The sequence below is a fragment of the Hyla sarda genome, chromosome 6, assembly GCF_029499605.1.
Source record: "Hyla sarda isolate aHylSar1 chromosome 6, aHylSar1.hap1, whole genome shotgun sequence".
In the NCBI taxonomy this organism is placed as follows: Eukaryota; Metazoa; Chordata; class Amphibia; order Anura; family Hylidae; genus Hyla; species Hyla sarda.
This window is the reverse complement of record NC_079194.1, coordinates 16,076,592-16,099,439: the sequence shown is the minus strand read 5'-3', so window position 1 is coordinate 16,099,439 and position 22,848 is coordinate 16,076,592.

Sequence of the window (22,848 nt, the reverse complement as noted above, 5' to 3'; positions counted from 1 at the left end):
TTGTAGCACGGTACAGTCTATAGAGGATGTGCATAAGTTACAAGATGACTTGGATAGACTAAGTGTCTGGGCATCCACTTGGCAAATGAGGTTCAATGTGGATAAATGTAAAGTTATTGTCACGATGCCGGCTGGCAGGTAGTGGATCCTCTGTGCCAGAGAGGGATTGGCGTGGACCGTGCTAGTGGATCGGTTCTAAGTCACTACTGGTTTTCACCAGAGCCCGCCGCAAAGCGGGATGGTCTTGCTGCGGCGGTAGTGACCAGGTCGTATCCACTAGCAACGGCTCAACCTCTCTGGCTGCTGAAGATAGGCGCGGTACAAGGGAGTAGACAGAAGCAAGGTCGGACGTAGCAGAAGGTCGGGGCAGGCAGCAAGGATCGTAGTCAGGGGCAACGGCAGGAGGTCTGGAACACAGGCTAGGAACATACAAGGAAACGCTTTCACTGGCACGATGGCAACAAGATCCGGCAAGGAAGTGCAGGGGAAGTGAGGTGATATAGGGAAGTGCACAGGTGATAACACTAATTGGAACCACTGCGCCAATCAGCGGCGCAGTGGCCCTTTAAATCGCAAAGGCCCGGCGCGCGCGCGCCCTAGGGAGCGGGGCCGCGCGCGCCGGGACAGGACTGACGGAGAGCGAGTCAGGTACGGGAGCCGGGGTGCGCATCGCGAGCGGGCGCTACCCGCATCGCGAATCGCATCCCGGCTGGAGGCGGTATCGCAGCGCCCCGGGTCAGTGGATCTGACCGGAGCGCTGCAGTGAGGAGAGTGTAGCGAGCGCTCCGGGGAGGAGCGGGGACCCGGAGCGCTAGGCGTAACAGTACCCCCCCCCTTGGGTCTCCCCCTCTTCTTAGAGCCTGAGAACCTGAGGAGCAGACTTTTGTCTAGGATGTTGTCCTCAGGTTCCCAGGATCTCTCTTCTGGACCACAACCCTCCCAATCCACTAAAAAAAAGGTTTTCCCTCTGACCTTTTTAGATGCCAGAATCTCTTTGACGGAGAAGATGTCCAAGGAGCCGGAAACAGGAGTGGGAGGAACAGATTTGGGAGAGAAACGGTTAATGATAAGTGGTTTAAGAAGAGAAACGTGAAAGGCATTAGGAATACGAAGAGAAGGAGGAAGAAGAAGTTTGTAAGAGACAGGATTAATCTGGCACAAAATTTTGAAAGGACCAAGATAGCGTGGTCCCAACTTATAGCTAGGGACACGGAAGCGGACATATTTAGCGGAGAGCCATACCTTGTCTCCAGGGGAAAAAATGGGAGGAGCTCTTCTTTTCTTATCCGCGAACTTCTTCATGCATGATGAAGCCTGTAAGAGAGAATTTTGGGTCTCTCTCCATATGATGGAAAGATCACGAGAAATTTCATCCACAGCGGGCAGACCAGAGGGCAAGGGGGTAGGGAGGGGGGGAAGAGGGTGACGGCCGTACACCACGAAAAATGGGGATTTGGAGGAAGATTCAGAGACTCTGAAGTTATACGAGAATTCGGCCCATGGTAGAAGATCTGCCCAGTCATCCTGGCGGGAGGAAACAAAATGTCGTAAATAATCACCCAAGACCTGGTTAATTCTTTCTACTTGTCCATTGGATTGAGGATGATATGCAGAAGAAAAATTTAATTTAATCTTGAGTTGTTTACAGAGAGCCCTCCAGAATTTAGACACGAATTGGACGCCTCTATCCGAGACGATCTGCGTGGGCAACCCGTGAAGACGAAAAATGTGTACAAAAAATTGTTTAGCCAACTGAGGCGCTGAAGGAAGACCAGGAAGAGGGATGAAATGTGCCATTTTGGAGAATCGATCAACGACCACCCAAATAACAGTGTTGCCATGGGATGGGGGTAAGTCAGTAATAAAATCCATACCAATCAGAGACCAAGGCTGTTCGGGGACAGGCAGAGGATGAAGAAAACCAGCGGGCTTCTGGCGAGGAGTCTTATCCCGGGCACAGATAGTGCAGGCTCGCACAAAGTCCACAACATCCGTCTCCAGAGTCGGCCACCAATAGTAGCGAGAGATGAGTTGCACAGATTTCTTGATGCCCGCATGACCTGCGAGATGGGAAGAGTGGCCCCATTTGAGGATTCCGAGGCATTGGCGTGGAGAAACAAAGGTCTTTCCTGGAGGAGTTTGCCTGATGGAGGCTGGAGAAGTGGAAATCAGGCAGTCAGGAGGAATGATGTGTTGCGGAGAGAGTTCAACTTCAGAAGCATCCGAGGAACGAGAGAGAGCATCGGCCCTAATGTTCTTATCGGCAGGCCGAAAGTGAATTTCAAAATTAAATCGGGCAAAGAACAGAGACCACCTGGCCTGGCGAGGATTCAGCCGTTGGGCAGACTGGAGGTAGGAGAGGTTCTTGTGATCGGTGTAAATAATAACTGGAAATCTTGATCCCTCCAGCAGATGCCTCCATTCCTCAAGTGCTAATTTAATGGCTAGAAGCTCTCGATCCCCGATGGAGTAGTTTCTCTCCGCCGGAGAGAAGGTCCTAGAAAAAAAACCACAAGTAACAGCATGCCCGGAAGAATTTTTTTGTAGAAGGACAGCTCCAGCTCCCACAGAGGAGGCATCAACCTCCAATAGGAAGGGTTTAGATGGGTCAGGTCTGGAGAGCACGGGAGCCGAAGAAAAGGCAGACTTGAGCCGTTTAAAGGCGTCTTCCGCTTGAGGAGGCCAAGACTTGGGATCGGCATTTTTTTTGGTTAAAGCCACGATAGGAGCCACAACGGTAGAAAAATGTGGAATAAATTGTCTGTAATAATTGGCGAACCCCAAAAAACGTTGGATAGCACGGAGTCCGGAGGGGCGTGGCCAATCTAAGACGGCAGAGAGTTTGTCTGGATCCATTTGTAGTCCCTGGCCAGAGACCAAGTATCCTAGGAAAGGAAGAGATTGGCATTCAAACAGACATTTCTCTATTTTGGCATAGAGTTGATTGTCACGAAGTCTCTGAAGAACCATACGGACATGCTGGTGGTGTTCTTCTAGATTGGCAGAAAAAATCAGGATATCGTCCAGATATACAACGACACAGGAGTATAAAAGATCACGAAAAATTTCATTAACAAAGTCTTGGAAGACGGCAGGGGCGTTGCACAGGCCAAAGGGCATGACCAGATACTCAAAGTGTCCATCTCTGGTGTTAAATGCCGTTTTCCATTCATCCCCCTCTCTGATGCGGATGAGATTATAAGCACCTCTTAAGTCCAGTTTGGTAAAGATGTGGGCACCTTGGAGGCGATCAAAGAGTTCAGAGATGAGAGGTAGGGGGTAGCGGTTCTTAACCGTGATTTTATTAAGACCGCGGTAGTCAATGCAAGGGCGTAGAGAGCCATCTTTTTTGGACACAAAGAAAAATCCGGCTCCGGCAGGAGAGGAGGATTTACGGATAAAGCCCTTTTTTAAATTTTCCTGGACGTATTCAGACATGGCAAGAGTCTCTGGGGCGGACAGAGGATAAATTCTGCCCCGGGGTGGAGTAGTGCCCGGGAGGAGGTCGATAGGACAATCATAAGGCCTGTGAGGAGGTAGAGTCTCAGCTTGTTTTTTGCAAAAAACATCCGCAAAGTCCATATAGGCCTTAGGGAGACCGGTTACGGGAGGAACCACAGAGTCACGGCAAGGGTTACTGGGAACCGGTTTTAGGCAGTCCTTGGAACAAGAGGGCCCCCAACTCTTGATCTCCCCAGTGGACCAATCCAGGGTTGGGGAGTGAAGTTGAAGCCAGGGAAGTCCAAGGAGAATTTCAGAAGTGCAATTGGGAAGGACCAAAAGTTCAATCCTCTCGTGATGAGGTCCGATGTGCATTAGAAGGGGCTCCGTGCGGAAACGTATGGTACAGTCCAATCTTTCATTGTTTACACAATTGATGTAGAGGGGTCTGGCGAGACTGGTCACCGGGATGTTGAACCTGTTGACGAGAGAGGCCAAAATAAAATTTCCTGCAGATCCGGAGTCCAAGAAGGCCACAGCAGAGAAGGAGAAGGCAGATGCAGACATCCGCACAGGCACAGTAAGACGTGGAGAAGCAGAGTAGACATCAAGGACTGTCTCACCTTTGTGCGGAGTCAGCGTACGTCTTTCCAGGCGGGGAGGACGGATAGGACAATCCTTCAGGAAGTGTTCGGTACTAGCACAGTACAGGCAGAGATTCTCCATGCGGCGTCGTGTCCTCTCTTGAGGTGTCAGGCGAGACCGGTCGACCTGCATAGCCTCCACGGCGGGAGGCACAGGAACAGATTGCAGGGGACCAGAGGAGAGAGGAGCCGGGGAGAAGAAACGCCTCGTGCGAACAGAGTCCATATCCTGGCGGAGCTCCTGACGCCTTTCGGAAAAACGCATGTCAATGCGAGTGGCTAGGTGAATGAGTTCATGTAGATTAGCAGGGATTTCTCGTGCGGCCAGAACATCTTTAATGTTGCTGGATAGGCCTTTTTTAAAGGTCGCGCAGAGGGCCTCATTATTCCAGGATAATTCTGAAGCAAGAGTACGGAATTGTACGGCATACTCGCCAACGGAAGAATTACCCTGGACCAGGTTCAACAGGGCAGTCTCAGCAGAAGAGGCTCGGGCAGGTTCCTCAAAGACACTTCGAATTTCCGAGAAGAAGGAGTGTACAGAGGCAGTGACGGGGTCATTGCGGTCCCAGAGCGGTGTGGCCCAAGACAGGGCTTTTCCAGACAGAAGGCTGACTACGAAAGCCACCTTAGACCTTTCAGTGGGAAACTGGTCCGACATCATCTCCAGGTGCAGGGAACATTGGGAAAGAAAGCCACGGCAAAACTTAGAGTCCCCATCAAATTTATCCGGCAAGGATAGTCGTAGACCAGAAGCGGCCACTCGCTGCGGAGGAGGTGCAGGAGCTGGCGGAGGAGATGATTGCTGAAGCTGTGGTAGTAACTGCTGAAGCATAACGGTCAGTTGAGACAGCTCGTGGCCTTGTTGCGCTATCTGTTGCGACTGCTGGGCGACCACCGTGGTGAGGTCAGCGACAACTGGCAGAGGAACTTCAGCGGGATCCATGGCCGGATCTACTGTCACGATGCCGGCTGGCAGGTAGTGGATCCTCTGTGCCAGAGAGGGATTGGCGTGGACCGTGCTAGTGGATCGGTTCTAAGTCACTACTGGTTTTCACCAGAGCCCGCCGCAAAGCGGGATGGTCTTGCTGCGGCGGTAGTGACCAGGTCGTATCCACTAGCAACGGCTCAACCTCTCTGGCTGCTGAAGATAGGCGCGGTACAAGGGAGTAGACAGAAGCAAGGTCGGACGTAGCAGAAGGTCGGGGCAGGCAGCAAGGATCGTAGTCAGGGGCAACGGCAGGAGGTCTGGAACACAGGCTAGGAACATACAAGGAAACGCTTTCACTGGCACGATGGCAACAAGATCCGGCAAGGAAGTGCAGGGGAAGTGAGGTGATATAGGGAAGTGCACAGGTGATAACACTAATTGGAACCACTGCGCCAATCAGCGGCGCAGTGGCCCTTTAAATCGCAAAGACCCGGCGCGCGCGCGCCCTAGGGAGCGGGGCCGCGCGCGCCGGGACAGGACTGACGGAGAGCGAGTCAGGTACGGGAGCCGGGGTGCGCATCGCGAGCGGGCGCTACCCGCATCGCGAATCGCATCCCGGCTGGAGGCGGTATCGCAGCGCCCCGGGTCAGTGGATCTGACCGGAGCGCTGCAGTGAGGAGAGTGTAGCGAGCGCTCCGGGGAGGAGCGGGGACCCGGAGCGCTAGGCGTAACAGTTATGCATCTGGGAACTAATAACCTGCATGCGTCGTATGTCTTAGGGGGAATTAAACTGGCAGAGTCACTGGTAGAGAAGGATCTGGGTGGACTTGTAGATCACAGACTACAGAATAGCATGCAATATCAGGCTGCTGCTTCCAAAGCCAGCAGGATATTGTCATGTATCAATAGAGGCATGGACTCAAGTGACAGGGACATAATACTCCCCCTTTATAAAGCATTGGTACGGCCTCACTTGGAATATGCTGTTCAGTTTTGGTCGCCTGTACATAAAAGGGACACTGTGGAGCTGGAAAGGGTGCAGAGACGTGCGACTAAACTAATATGGGCATGGAACATCTGGAACATCTATGAGGAGCGATTAAAGGAGTTACAATTGTTTAGTCTTGAGAAGAGACGTTTAAGGGGGGATATGATAAACGTATATAAGTATATTAATGGCCCATACAAAAAATATGGAGAAAAACTGTTCCAGGTTAAACCCCCCCAAAGGACGAGGGGGCACTCCCTCCGTCTGGAGAAGAAAAAGTTTAGTCTCAAGGGGCGACACGCCTTCTTTACCATGAGAACTGCGAACTTATGGAACAGTCTACCTCAGGAACTGGTCACAGCAGGAAAAATTAACAGCTTTAAAACAGGATTAGATACATTCCTGGAACAAAATAACATTAATGCTTATGAAGAAATGTAAAATCCCATCCCTTCCCCAATATCGCGCCACACCCCTACCCCTTAATTCCCTGGTTGAACTTGATGGACATATGTCTTTTTTCGACCGTACTAACTATGTAACTATGTAACTATATATGTATTGTCCCTGACCATAGTTACAGTTCCAGACGTCAGCGGCGTCAGGCTCAAGGACTGGCCCACCTTCTCTTCCACAAAATTGTGCATGGCTGGTACTGCTTTCTTCGCAAAGAAATGATGGCACTCTCCTCCTCGGCTCGGCACAAGCCATCAGTTCTCTTAAAGGTGCAGAGTTCACCACTTGAAAAAAGAGGGACTGCAGCACCAGCGACTTGGAAAGGAGCACATTTAGCTTCTGCGCCGTTGGATGAGTGGGCGCATACTGTTGTCTCTTGGACATGGCTTTGCCGATGGATTGCTGGCGGAATGACTGACTTAAAGTAGGAGGAGCAGGAGCATCTGGTACAATAGAAGGAGGGTATGAAACACAGCTCCCTTCGGCTGAGGTGGTGGAGCCTTGGCTGGCTGGAAGAGGGAGCGGCATGCCACTGGGTGATGCAGCAGGCTGGACCACCACATCAGAGCCACAGTTCTCCCAGGCCGCTTTATGGTGGTGTAGCATATGTTGACGCAACAGTGGGACCCTGGCCATGCTTCACCTTCTGCTGACATAACTTGCATGTGGCTATGTGAACCTCCTCCAGATGCTTGATGAAAAACTGCCACACCGCCGAGTAGCTGATCTTCCCACCAACAGTCCACACTAATTGACTGCTACTGCCTCCGTCTCCAGGAACCCCTGTTCCACAACCTCCCGGGAAGGTAGGCTGCCGTGAAGCAGGTGGTCTCCCCCGGGCACATTTGGCTATAGACTTTCGACTTCTTCCACCATGTTGACTGCCAACTAGACATGTGCAATTCGTTTCGGCACGAATGTCTAATTTACCAAATTTTACCGTTTTCGGGCATTCGGACCGATCCGAATGCACGAAAATATATTTTGAACATTCCTGAATAGCCACGATAATATGAATAGCAAAATAACGAATGCATTTGTTATTCACCGAATGCATGCGGTAAATAACGAATGCATTCGTTATCCGTAAACGAACGTAAAGAATTAATTCTAATAAAAAAATAATAATAAAAATGATACAGTAGTGATGGAAATAATTGTATCTAACAAAATGTATCTTTTTTTTATTATGAAATGTTTATTAATTTTTAAACAGGGATCAATTTATGTGAGCGGGTAAAGCACTAAAAATGTAGCCGACAATAATAAAAATGTAGTGTGTGCGTGTTTTTCCCTTTTTTTTTAAATTTTTTTTTAGGTAGTACTACTACTCCCAGCATGAGACACACTGTTCCATGATGGGAGTAGTAGTTACCTGTACTAATTGACTGATCGCCGGGGTCCCTTGCAATCCTTTTGTATAATGTATAGATGCGGTGGCCGCTCTTCTATGGTCCCCTGCACTGACGTATATATACACCTATTCATATTTCCCGCAGAGCTGTGATTGGCCAGATGGTTCCAGCCAATCACAGCTCTCTGTGAGAAATAGGAATATGTGTATATATACAGCCGTGCAGGGGACCATAGGAGAGCGGCCGCCGCATCCATACATTATACAGGAGCATCACAGTGGGTGTCAGGAGTGATACCCGCAGTGATCTTTCCTTAACTACAAGTACTACTACTCCCAACATGGAGTACACTCTGCTCCGTGCTGGGAGCTGTAGTACCTGCATTAATAGACAGATCGCAGCGGATGTCAGAAGTTACACTCGCTGCGATATGTCTATTAATGCAGGTACTACAGCTCCCAGCATGGAGCAGAGTGTGCTCCATGTTGGGAGTATTAGTACCTGCAGTAAGGGACAGATCCCAGCGGATGTCACTCCTCCTGATACCCGCTGCGATCCTCCTGATTAGAGATGAGCGAACTTACAGTAAATTCGATTTGTCACGAACCTCTCGGCTCGGCAGTTGATGACTTATCCTGCGTAAATTAGTTCAGCCTTCATGTGCTCCGGTGGGCTGGAAAAGGTGGATACATTCCTAGGAAAGAGTCTCCTAGGACTGTATCCACCTTTTCCAGCCCATCGGAGCACCTGAAAGCTGAACTAATTTATGCAGGAAAAGTCATCAACTGCCGAGCCGAGAAGTTTGTGACAAATCAAATTTACTGTAAATTTGCTCATCTCTACTCCTGATGTGAATGTCGGGATCAGCTGTTCTCAAGGCTACAGAGCCGGGAGAACAGCTGACGCTGAGCCGTAGGTACGCATCGTATACCTACTGCCCAGCAAGAACTTACAGAGAGCCTGCAATGTGTATACAGTATACACATTGCTGGCTCACTTAACTCCTTGCTGAGCTGTGCACTATGCGCAACCCCATCAAGGAAAGAGTTAACTTACACTGCTGGACAGTGTAGGTTAACCCTTTGGGCCGTATTCACTATGTACAGCTATCTATAGATAGCTGTATATAGTGTATACAGAAGACGAAGTCCGCTTACTTCCCTCGAGTTCGGGGCAGGTCTGTGTAGCTCCGCCCCTAGTGATGACGTAATTAGGGGGCAGAGCTACAGATGGGATTCAGGCTAGTCTGAAGCTCTGTTCACATTGTCCGTTTTGGATAATGGGAACAGACCCTTCTGCCAGTGTCTACCCAGACAGGGAGACTCCACCTGTTGCTAAACTACAACTCCCAGCACCAATTGGTGGCTCCCTGTTTGGGTAGACATTGCATGATTGGTGCTCTCCCCAGCAGACAGCGCCAAAAATGTCATAACCAATTTTTTGTGTTTTTTTTCTTCTCGTTTCAGATCCGTGTATGCAGAGGATTACAGCGGATTCAATGGATTACGGCAGATTTTTTTTTCTTTTAATAAAATGGTTAACGAGGGCTGTGGGGGAGTGTTTTTTTAAAATAAAATAATTTTTCCAATGTGTTGCTTTTTTTTATAGAATTTTCAGGCTTAGTAGTGTAAGCCGGTCTTATTGACTGAATCCGTTACTAAGCCAGGGCTTAGCGCTCACCCCCAATTATTACCCCGGTAACCACCGCCACAAGGATGCCGGGAAGAGCCGGTACCAACAGGCGCGGAGCGTCAAAAATGGCGCTCCTGGGCCTAGGCGGTAACAAGCTGGCGTTATTTAGGCTGGGGAGGGCCAGTAACAATGGTCCTCGCCCACCCTAGTAACGTCAGGCTGTTGCTGTTTCGTTGGTATTGTGCTGAGAATGAAAATACCGGGAACCCTATACATTTTTTTTTATTTAAATAAATTTAAAAAAACACTGTGATTAAAAAGAGCTGTGATTGGCTGGAACCATCTGGCCAATCACAGCTCTGTGTGAAATATGAATAGGTGTGTATATACGTCATTGCAGGGGACCATAGAAGAGCAGCCGCCGCATCTATACATTATACAAAAGGATCGCAAGGGACCCCGGCGATCTGTCAATTAGTACAGGTAACTACTACTCCCATCATTGAACAGTGTGTTCCATGCTGGAAGTAGTAGTTCTACCTAAAAAATGTAAAAAAAAATAAAAAGTGAAAAACGCACACACTACATTTTTTATTATTATCGGCTACATTTTTTGTGCTTTACCCGCTCACATAAATTGATCCCTGTTTAAAAATCAATACATATTTCATAATAAAAAAGATACATTTCCTTAGATACAATTTTTTCCATCACTACTGTATCATTTTTATTATTTTTTTTATGGTGCCCTACGAAATTTTAATAAAAAAGGGGTCTCCATAATTTTTTAGGATCGCTAAAGTCCAAAAAAGAATAAAAAGGTTCACCCGAATGTACCCGAATACCAAATGTATCCGAAAGAAAATAAAAACCCGAATACCGAATGTATTCGAAAAATCCAACCGAACACCCGAATACCGAATGTATCCGAAAAATCTAAACCAAAAATATAACCGAACCGAAAATTTTATCCATAACGAAAAAACGAAATGAAATGAAAATTTTTCTTGTGCACAAGTCTACTGCCAACCATGCTACCACCTTGCTGGCTCAGCTACTGCCTCACGGGCAACCTGCAACCCTCTTCTCCTGATGATGATGAAGCCCCTTCCTGGCTCCCATTTAAGATCACTCAACAGTGTCTGCTTCAGTACCCTGAACACTGGCAACACCGCCTCCCACGTCACTCTCATCACTACTTGCCCACCTAGAGGAGGAAGCAGAGGATGTCTCCTCCATTTCTTGGCTGGGCAGTAGCTGCTGACTGTCCTCTATTAGATGACCCTTACTGAATAGTGGAGCTGAACACACAGCATAAGATACTTCTGTATGGGAGGAAACAGCATAGGACAAAGGCAATGGGAGGACCGGGACTGCTCCCGGGCCATGTCAACTGAGGGTTGTGTCTGAGGAACCCACCGACTGTTGACTGGGGTATCAGATGTCACATGGGATGAAGTGAATGACCCTGTTAACTAATCGATGATGGTAGATGGGTTGCTGATCGAGACACTACCGCTAGCTGATATCGGGAGATCAGGCCTCCCGTTGCAACTCCTACTGCCACTCGCCCCTAGTCTGCTGTGACCTCTGCCTGCGCCTGATGAATTTGGGCCTCTGCCACTCCTCTGTGCAAGTCCTGGTACTTCTCTGCCTGACATACTTAGTGCATATACGAGGGGAGTACAATATGCTTCACTACGCTTAAAAAAGTATTTGTCTAGAACAGCAGCAGTTGTGCACCTTTGGCTGTCTTTTCACAGTATCTAGGTCCTTGGCAGATTAACAGGTACAAAATAGTACATTACTTAGATGTAAGTATGTGGTATGCACTTATGAGGGCAGAAAAATGCACTACAGTACGCTTATAAAACTTATTTTTGCACAACACCAGCAGTACACAACAATGCTGCAGCACACAGTCGCTGTGTACTAAACCCAAAATTGCTCTCTCTCAATGACTATTAGGAATGGACTGCTGGGTATTATACTGTCTACAGACTAGTATAACCAGCAGACCATTTGTTGTAGAACAAAGACACAGAGTTGCGCTGAAAAATTATTCCTCCATCCTCTGCTCTTTCTCGAGATGAGCCAGCTTGTTCAGATGTATGAGGCAACACAAAGCTCTGCCCCTCTCTGTAATACACTTCTGTAGAAAGTGACTGGGAGGTTAATGGCTGCAGTAAAAAAAAATTTCTGTGAAAAATGCACTGCTCTCTGTCCACCAGAATGCTGAAGTGACTAGGAGGTGAAACACTGCTGGAAAAAGCTTGTCTGTGTAACACACAGCGCTGTCTGTCCTATCTCTCTGCAGTGAAAGGATGAAGTGAGGAGCCGGAATATGGATGCCAGTTATAAAGGGCTGCTACATCACAGGGGTGACTGACCGCATTAAGGTTTGGCAGATTGTGATGGCCGCCAGGATTCCAGCACATTTTTTATCAATATCCGAGGCAGTTTATGGAAAACGGACCAAAGAGCGGGACTGTGGGAGGCTGCCAGTACCCTCAAACATCGGGAGGGATGGGTCAGGAGAGTCACGTCCTGGTCAGTCTTGGGCCCTGGAATATTGGCTGAGTGCTTTAGTCGCATGGGATGACACTTTAGATGTTAGGGGGGTAGGTGCAGAGGAATCCCTGCAGGACGGTCCTCAGGACCGTAATGAACCATCATCAGAGAAATTGTCTTCTTCAAAGGACTGTCTAGCCGCCTCAGCAGCCACCTTGGATTTCTTATTCTTATTGCAGGATCCTCCCATAGTAGCAAACATGGTAACCGCTGACAGGTAAAAAGCAGACTTAGTGAGATCAGTGCTCAGCAATGCCCCCATAGGGAGTACCCCCACTGTAGTTAGAAAAGCAGTCCAGCACCAACAGGGAGAACAACAGGTCCCAGCAAGTCTCACAGTTCAGGACTTCAGAGCAGGGCAACAGCACAGCAGCAACAGCAACCTGTAAATCCAGCAAGTCACAGCAGGCAGGGTCCTCAGGACATCCAGGAGTGGAGAGTAGGGGCCAAGCTAGGAGCCAGGGGTCCGCCACCTCCAACAGCAACTATGAAGGGCCAGTAATATCCCCCTCAACAGCCTTCAGCAGGAGCAAGGCTTACATGCAGCTCCAGCAGGTGAAGGCAACAGGTCTGCAGGCAGGATATGCACAGCGTGCCTCACAATCCCACCGGCGGGAGCTTTAGTACTGTGCACAATATTCCAAGTGAGGTCTCACTCTGTACAGCGGCATAAGCACTTCTCTCTACTGCTATTACCTCTCCCTATACACCCAAGCATTCTGCCAGCATTTCCCACTGCTCTAGTACATTGTCTGTCTACTTTTAAGTCTTCTGAAATAATGAACCCCTAAATCCCTTTCCTCAGATAGGTTAGGACAGTTTTACATAGTCTATACTCTGCCCCTGGGTTTTTACTTTCCAGGTGTATTATCTTGCACTTATTTACATTAAACTTTAGTTGCCAGAGTTCTGACCATTCCTTCACTTCACCAAAATCCTTTTCCATTTGGTGTATCCATCCAGGAACATCAACCCTGTTACAAATCTTTGTGTCATCAGCAAAAAGACCAAAACCAAACCATAAAGATCTTTGCAATATCACAGATAAAGATATTAAATAAAGTGGGTCCCAGTACAGATAGCCGAGATCCCCACAGGTAACAAGACCTTGCTCTGAATATTCTCCATTGACTACAACCCTCTGTTGTTCCTTAGCCACTGCCTAATCCATTCAACAATATGGGAGTGTGGAGAATTTGATAGAGGCCCTTGAAACAGGTGAATTCCAAGGAAAGAGACGCCATCTACCGACGTTGGTAGCTATTCAAAAAATCTGGGATAAGGTGAAACAACTGTTGGAAGTTGAAGGTTATACACAATGGCCCACATTTATCATTGTCTTTAGACTGTTTTTGTGTCTAAAAAGGGGCAAAAAAAGGAGCAAGCAGGGTTTTTGCGGCTTTTTTTGCACCTTTTTGTTTACACATTTCTGCTGATTTTGAGTTGCAATACACTGATTTTGGCAATACACATGATATGGACGGGTTTTATCAACTGCGCCTTTTTGTGAAAAGGAGCTAAAAAGGTGCAAAGCCACTGAAAAGTCTCTGAAACTACACCAGCCCAGGCTTGGTGTAGATTTTTGGTATATGTGAAGACAGAAATTTCAGAAAATGTAACCTGCACAAAATTTATCAAATGCTCTTTGACCATTTAATAAATTTGGTGCTCCTACACATTATCAGCACACAAAAAAAAGGTGTAAAAAATGCTTCACTTACACCTACAATGATAAATGTGGGCCAATATACTCCGATATGGCCAAATAGGATATACCCAGAGATAGGTAGAGTCCCTAAAATAGAAAAATGGGTAAGAAAAGAAATTACTCGTATGGTTTCTCTGTTTGATGGTACCACTATTGAACCATTCTCCCAGTTATAAAGTGAATATGATATTTTGCGTGATATCTGGATTCATTATTTACAGATTAGAAGCGCAGTTATTAATATAGAATATAAAAATTTATTTTATATGCAAAATATTTCCAGTTAATAAATGCTATCCTTCTTTCCCTTACTTCACAAGGCGTGATCTCTAAGGTATATGAGAGGCTATTAGAGTTTACTAGTAAGGGAAAACTAAATGAAATTACTCTGAAGGAGAAATGGGAGGAAGCTATAGGACCAATAATTGGGGATCAGTGGAGTGAAATATTGAGAAATATTCCTAGGTTATCAGTTAGTGAAGCCCAACGATTATCTAATATGTATTTAATACATACAGCATATCGTACCCCTAAAGCCTTGTTCCAATATGGATATACCAATGATGATAAATGTCCAAGGTGCCAGGAAACAAGAGCCGATCTAGTGCCCATGATGTGGAACTGTCCTAAATAAAGGACATACTGCAATTCTGTAAGAAAACTTATAGCGAATATATATTTGGTATCTATTGAGGATAAACCGCTAATAGGCCTATTGGGATGTACATCCGGGGTAACTGCTCAAGAAGAGGTTGAACTAGCTATACTCAGGATATTATATATGGCACGGAAAATCATAGCTGTACACTGGAAGGATAGTGACCCCCCCTATCTCTAACTTAAGAGTTAATAAAGAAAATGGGTAATAATATTGCACTAGAGAGCTATGTATATAAGAAACTGAATAAAATAGGGTTATACTTTGCCATATGGGGAAAGTGGCTAAATCATTTCTCTTTAATAATATATACGATCTCTTAATCTAGAGATTTTTTTATTTATTTATTTAATATATCCTTTTTCTCCTTAAATGTTTCTTTTCTTTTTCTTTTTTCTTTTCTTTTTTACTTTTTTTCTTGTTCTCCTTTAATCCGTGCAAGAGGGGCTAGGGATTGGGCGGAAAGGGTGGGGGAGGGATGGTAAGTGTTTATGTAGTGCTGGTTTTGTTATGTTTGTATTCTATTTTTGTTTTTTGTTGTGATGTAAGAAAATTATTAAAGAATATAAAAGTTGAAACAATATTGGAGTTCAAGCTCAATGACTGCAGTTTATTGATAAGTCTTCTTTGTGGGACAGTGTCAAAAGCCTTACTAAAATCTAGATAAGCAATGTCTATTGCACCTTCACCATCTATTATTTTAGTCACCCATTTTAAAAAAATCAATAAGATTAGTTTGACATGATCTCCTTGAAGTAAACCCATGTTGTTTTTCATCTTGCAATCCATGGGATTTTAGATGTTTCACAATCCTTTCCTTTAGTAGAGTTTCCATTAATTTCCCCACTATTGATGTCAGACTTACTGGCCTATAGTTGCTTGATTCCCCTCTACTACCTTTCTTATGAATGGGGATAACATTTGCTAACTTTCAATCTTCTGGGACAACTCCAGTTACCAGTGATTGGATAAATAAGTCTGCTAACGGTTTTGCAAGCTCACCTCTACGCTCTTTTAGTATTTTTGGGTGTATCCCATCAAGCCCATATGGCTTATTTGTCTTAAAATGCATAAAATGATTTATTAGTTTTATCCCTAACTGAGGTCTTTTCCTTCATTTTCTTCTGTAAGAACTGAACAGAAATATTTATTGAGGCAGTCGGCTAGTCTGTTTTTCACTCAGCTATTCCTTGTTATAATTTCCTTTTTTTCATTTATATATCTGAAGAAGATCTTATCTACTTTCTTCACTGCCTGAGCTGGTTTCCCTGCTGCCTGTTCTTTTGAAGCTCTTATTATTTGCTTGGCCTCTTTCTGCCTAATCGGATACATTTCTCTATCTTCATTGCTTTTTTTTTAATTTTTTTTTTCATATAATTTCTGAATGCTATCTTTTTAATTTTTATGATTTATGAGTACCACAGTGGTGTCTTCCTTTTTTTTTTGCTTTTACTGAGAATGTCTAACACAGTTATCTTTTGCCTTTAATAATGCAACTTTTAAGTAGTCCCATTTCTTCTGGACTCCACTGAAATTGTTTCAGTCTGATAGGGATTCATTTACCACTAATCTCATTTTAGAAAAGTATTTTTTTCTAAAATCTAAAACTTTTGTTTCTTGTGTGGTGTGCCTCATTCATTGTTCTCATATTAAATCACACTGACTGGTGATCACTAAATCCCAAGCTTTTACTTACAGTTATGTCAGATCCCGATTGTCAGATTATGCTGAATCCCAATTTGTGAATACTAAATCTAAAATGGCCTCCTTCTGGGTTGACTTCTCAACTACTTGTTGTAGAGATAATCCGAGTAGGTAATTAAGAATATCTGTACTCCTGGCAGAATGAGCTATTTTGGTTTTACAGTTCACATCAGGAAGCATAAAGTCTCCCATAATGATAACTTTCTCTTTTAATGCAATTTTAGCTATTTCTTCAATAGTGTTGCTCGCGAATATTCGCAATTCGAATATTATTTGCGAATATCGCATATTCGCGAATTTTGCGAATATAGCGCTATATATTCGTAATTACGAATCTTGTTTTTGTTTTTTTTGTTTTTTTTTCTTCACAGTACGCATCACAGCGATCACCCCTCTCTGCTTCCAGCTTGTGTGGTGATAAGAAGGCTGTAATACTACTGTGTGAGACTGGCGTGCGAAAATTCGCATATGCGAAAATTCGCATATGCTAATTTTCGCATATGCGAATTTTCGCACATGCAAATTTTGTATATGCTAATTTTCACATATGTTAATTTTCGCATACGTGAATGTTCGCATATGCGAAAATAAAACGAGAATATAACGAATATGCGACTATTCGCGAATATATGACGAATATTCATCCATATATTCGCGAATTCGAATATGGCCTATGCCGCTCAACACTATTCTTCAACTAGTAGATCATCAAATTCCTTTACTTGGCCAGGTGGTCTATATCACACCTACACGAGTTACTGCATGATTACCAAACTGCAACGTAACCCAAACTGACTATGTTGTGCTAACTAACTTGTATTAGGTTAGATTTTATGCCATCTTTCACATACAGGGCCACCCCTCCTCCTTTCTTGCCTTCTCTCCCTTTCCTATATAAAGCGTACCCTAGTATTGATATATTCTTGAACCATGTCCTTTGATCTTATTCCCTAAACTGCGAGCATTACTAGACAAGACTCTGAGCTTGCCTTCTCTTCACCTGTGTGCTACATGCAAGTTCTGGCATTGTTTTGGGGGCCATTGGACTGTTGGCTTCTCACTCCTTTGCTGCCCCCCCCCCTTCCTCATTGAAATACTTTAGAATAAATAGTTTGAACTGTTTACTGAGGACATTAGTTCCCTTGAGAGAAAGATGCAAACCATCTTTCTTGTGCAGTTCCTTTCTATTCCAACTAGAGCTGTAGTGAGAAACAAAGTCAAAACCTTTCTTCTGACACCATTCACCAAGCCATAAGTTGAATTCCCTAATGCACATCTGGCTATCATACTGAAGGTTGTGCAAAGGAAGAACAGCAGAAAATAAAACAGTGGGTGCAACCTTCTGTATATCATTACCACGTGTGTGAATAGCTTCCTTTACATGTGAAGCCTTATTGCAAGCCAGATCATTTGTCCCTAGATGAACAAGAACATCCACTTTCCCTTCTTGCTTTGCTTGCTTACTAATATTAAGAATATGTCTCCTTTTTCTGCTACCGTTAGCACCAGGGATACATCTCAAAAAACATTTTCCCCAAACTCCACACATCTTATGACAGAGTCGCCTACCAAAAGCTGCTTTCTATCAGTCGTCACCCTATCCTTTTTTTTGTCTTTGTTTTCAGTCGTCTTGCATACCTTATACATAGGAGATGATGGTTCCTCACTCTCTGTGCCTGAGCCAACCTCCATGTTACACTTATACTCTGAAAGTGCTGAAAATAAATTATGGAGAGCCAGAGACTATGTAAAATGCCTTCAATCCACAACTCTAAGTCTACCAGAACCTACAGTGATCCATCTGCCATATCTAGGGGACCTCTGTGGCAGTGATATTGCAACAGTCCCAGCCTGAGTTTGTTTAAAGGGTACCTCTCATCAAATAAACTTTTGATATATTTTAGATTAATGAATGTTGAATAACTTTCCAATAGCATGTTAATGAAAAATATGCTTCTTTCTATTGTATTTTTCCCGATCAGTCCTGTCAGCAAGCATTTCTGAATCATGCTGGAGCCCTAAACACTCAGAGCTGCCAGCCTGCTTTGTTCACAGCCAAACAGGCTGTGAACAAAGCAGGCTGGCAGCTCTGAGTGTTTTCCTTTGTGAACAAAGCAGACTGGCAGCTCGTAGTGTTTAGGACTCCAGCATGAGTCTGAAATGCTTGCTGCCAGGACTGGTAGGGAGACCCCTAGTGGTCATTTCTTCAAAGTGGAAAATTAAATAGAAAGAAGCATATTTTTTAATAACATGCAATTGTAAAGTTATTCTGCATACATTAATCTATAATATATCAAAGTTTTTTTGATGAAAGGTACCCTTTAACAGACAATTTACAAATCTCAGATTTCAACAATGCAATCTCCTGAGTATTTAGCTTGTCTAATTGTTAGCTTGCAGCATGAAAATGAAGCATTTCTAACCATTAGGCAAGCTAAATACCATGTTGCTATTATCCACACACTCCCTCAAAAGCTCCTCCCCCAACAACAAATTTAACACTTTAATAGCCCAATGCTAATTAGCAAACAGACAAAAGCAAAAACCTGTCTAACGATTCCTTTCATGTTCTTAAGCAGTGTATTTGTAGCCACCAAAAACACAGATCTGTTGCAGTTGCAATGTCTAAGTCAGTCTCCTGAATATCTCTGATGCCCATCTAAATGCTACACTTCGAATATGCTGCAAGCTAAGTTATCATTTTTTAAATGTAAAAGATTTTGAGGGTGTTTTTATCTTTTTGGGATGATTTGTCACTCAATTATTAGTCGTCTTTCACTTTTAACACTCTAACCCCTTAAGGACCTGGCCATTTTTCATTTTAGTTTTTTCCTCATCACCTTCTAAAAATCATAACACTTTAAATTGTCTATCTACTGACCCATATGAGGGCTTGTTTTTGGCGCTACCAATTTTTCTTTGTAATGACATCAATAATTTTACCACAAAATCTTCGCGAAACCAGAAAAAAAACTATTTGGGGGCAAAATAAAAAAACTCAATTTTGAAACTTTTGCGGGCTTCAGATTCTAAGCAGTGCAATTTTTAGTAAAAAATTACACATTATCTTTATTTTATTGGTCAATACGGTTACATGGATACTTATCTATATAGGTTTTATTTTATTTTACTACCTAAAAAAAAAAATTAAAACTACATGCACCAAAATTTGTACATTTAAAATATTAGTTTTTATTAGTACAATTTTTGTTAGTACAATTTTTATTAGTACTATTTTTTATTAGTACTATTTTTGTTTTAATAGGACTTTTTGATCGCTTTTTATACCCTAAAAATGTGTAAAAAGCAATCAAAAAGTCCTATTAAAACAAAAATTGTACTAATGAAAGTGACCAAAAATATGCAATTTTGGACTTTGGTATTTTTTTACGTAAACACCATTGACCATACGGTTTAATTAACATTACATTTTTATATTTGCACACACAAATTTGCACACACAGCGATACCACATATGTTTATTTTTATGATGTTTACTTTTTTTATGGAATTTGGGGAAAGGGGGGTGATTCAACCTTTTAATATGGAAGGGGTTAATGGGTGTTTTTTTTTTTTTTTACTTTTATTCAATTTTTTTACTTTTTTTTTATTTTACACTTTTTTAGTCCCTTAGGGGAATTTTAGGAGGGATAATCGGATTCATCATACAGATAAATGTAGTTCCATAGAACTACATTGATCTGTGTGCTCTGCGCTCGAATGAGCCGGTCCATCCTTAGACGGCAACTGGTTAAACTGCATTGTTATGTTACACCCAGGTAGGAATACTGTGTTTGACTAAACCGAGAAAATACACGTAAATGCGCTAATACAACAAGTAGATGGCCATGACTAAGCCCTTTTTCGCAATTCTGACCACAGTCGCTTTACGAATTAATAACGCAAAAACGCTTTTACCGAATATTCTGATTCTGAGATAGTTTTTTTCGTGACATATTCTACTTAATTTTGCTGGTAAATTTTTGTTGTTACTTGCATCCTTTTTTGGTGAAAAATCCCCATATTTCATGAAAATTTAGAAAATATTGCATTCTTCTTACTTTCAAGCTCTCTACTTGGATATTCCAAATACATTTTATTTTTATTCACAAATACAATATGTCCACTTTATGTTGGCATCATAAAATGGACATATTTTTACTTTTTGAAAAAATTAGAGGGCTTCAAAGTAGAGAAGCAATTTTCAAAAATTTCCTGAAAATTGCAATATCTGAAGGGACAGATGTTCCAGAAATACAACTCCCAGCATGTCTGGGCAGTCTAGGCATGCTGAGAGTTGTAGTTTGGCAACATCTGGAGGGCCAACATCTGGAGGGCCAAACTGTGACCCTCCAGATGTTGCAAAACTGCAACTCTTAGCATGCCCAGACAGCATTTGGCTGTCTGGGCATGCTGGGAGTTGCAGTTCGGCCTTCCTAGTGGTTGCCACTGCTTTATTTTCACTTTCATTTCCCCAGCCCCCCACATCGTCGTTTCCCTACCTGAGTCGGGATCTCCGCAGTCTCCAAGATGATCTTCGGTCCCACGCCATCTTCAGGTAAGGTACCCGGCCTCCATCTTCTCCCCCCGTTCTGCCCGACGACATCCAGGGGTGGGCAGAACGGGGGGTTTCCATGGCAACCCACTGTCCTGCGCTGCCATCAGTCAGAATCATTTCTGACCAATGGCAGGGCAATGGCAGGGGATAGGAGGAGATCGCAGCACTGCAACCTCACCCCTATTCTTCAAGATGATCTGGGCTGTCACTGATGGCTCCGATCATCGCTATTTTCTGGGTGATCGGGTCACCAGAGACCCGATCAGCCCGGAATAGGAGAAAATCGCATGTCTGAATTGACATGCGATTTTCTCCGATCGCCGACATGGGGGGGGGGTCTCAGGACCCCCCTCGGCGATGTGCCGGGATGCCTGCTGATTGATTTCGAACAGACTTCTGCAGGTAGGGACAGGAGGTCTCTGAGATCAACCCACAGAATAATGCTGTGCTCAGCTTGCTGTGGAATTTTATAGATCAGGATTGGTGCTCAGCTTTCTGTGAATTGGTGAAATTGTAAAGGTTAGAATTTGGGCTCTGTCTGATGTGGATTCGTTGAATTGTATAGGTTAGAATGTGAGAAGGCTTTCTGGCTTCAGCAGTGCTTGCTCCCTCTCTCACTATCTCTCTTCACAATGGTGGCTGCAGGCAGTACATGGAGCTCTATCTGTGTCGAACACCCTATCCACTTTGCTGTCACCTATTGTCCTGGGAGCTGATTGACACATAAATCAGCAAATCATTGTATAACCCGGGGTCATATGATAGTTGCAAGGTCTAACTACGTCCCATTAGATGATGATGACATGAAATCTTCCCGCAAGTACTTCTAATGGGATAATAGAACTCAGTGTGTACAGAACCTTATTCCTGGAAATCTGGAATAAGATCTGGATTTTTTTTTCCATGAACTATTCCCAGGCAAATGACTATTAGGCTAAGTTTCCACTTGATTTTTTTTCTGGCAATTTTTTAAATACTGCCACAGCAGTTTTGAGCCAAAGCCAGAAATGTATTCAAAAGGAATAGGACATATAAAGAAAGGACTTACACTTCTCCTCCCTTATAGATCCACTTCTGACTTTGGGTTAAAAAACTGCAGTGGCGGTATTCAAAATACTCCCAGAAAAAAACCCAAGTGGAAACTTAGATTTAGGGTTATACTCTTTGTAAAGCAGTGGCTTTTGCAGTCTTTGGAATTTTTGTTTTATTTATAAATATACTTAGTGGATATTTATAACTGCTATTGTATCTAATATTCTTACTATCATTTAATCACTATTATATATCTTTCCTCTCTAGACATGGAGGAATGTGAACAGTGTCCAGAAGATGAATGGCCGAATTCAGGAAATACTGCTTGTGTGAAGAGACCAGTTAACGTTTTATCTTTTGATGATTTACTTGGATCATTGTTAACATCACTTATTGTCATATTATTTTGTTTCTCTATTATCATTCTTATTATATTTATTAAATATAGAGAGACTCCTATAGTGAAGGCCAATAACAGGAATCTCAGTTACACCATCCTTATCTCACTCATGTTGTGCTTTCTATGTACTCTATTGTTTATAGGTAATCCGGACAAGGTGACTTGTTTGTTACAGAATATTATTTTTAATATAGTTTTCGCTGTTGCTGTTTCTTCTATCTTGGCAAAAACCATCACCGTTCTCATTGCCTTTAATGTAACTAAATCAAAGAGAAGATCCAGCATAATTCTGTTAAAAGTTCCCCATGTTTTTATTATATTTTGTCTTATAGGGGAATTTAGTATCTGTATGTGCTGGATACAGTTATATCCTCCATATCCTGATAGAGATTCAGTGTCTCAACCTGGGATCCTTACATTACATTGTAATGTAGGTTCTCATCTGATATTTTATTTAGCTCTCGGTTTTAACAGTTTCCTTGCACTTTTATGTTTACTTGTCGCTTACTTTGCGAAAAAGTTGCCTGATAGATTTAATGAAGCTCATCACATCACATTCAGTATGTTGGTGTTCTGTAGTGTATGGATCTCATTTATACCAGTGTACATCAGCACTAAAGGCAAGTACATGACAGCCGTGCAGGTTTTTGCCATCTTAGCATCAAGTTCTGGACTCTTGGGATTCATCTTCTTCCCAAAATGTTTTATCATATTATTTAGATCTGAACTAAATGTCAAGAAATCCCCATATATACGAAACTAATAGCGCT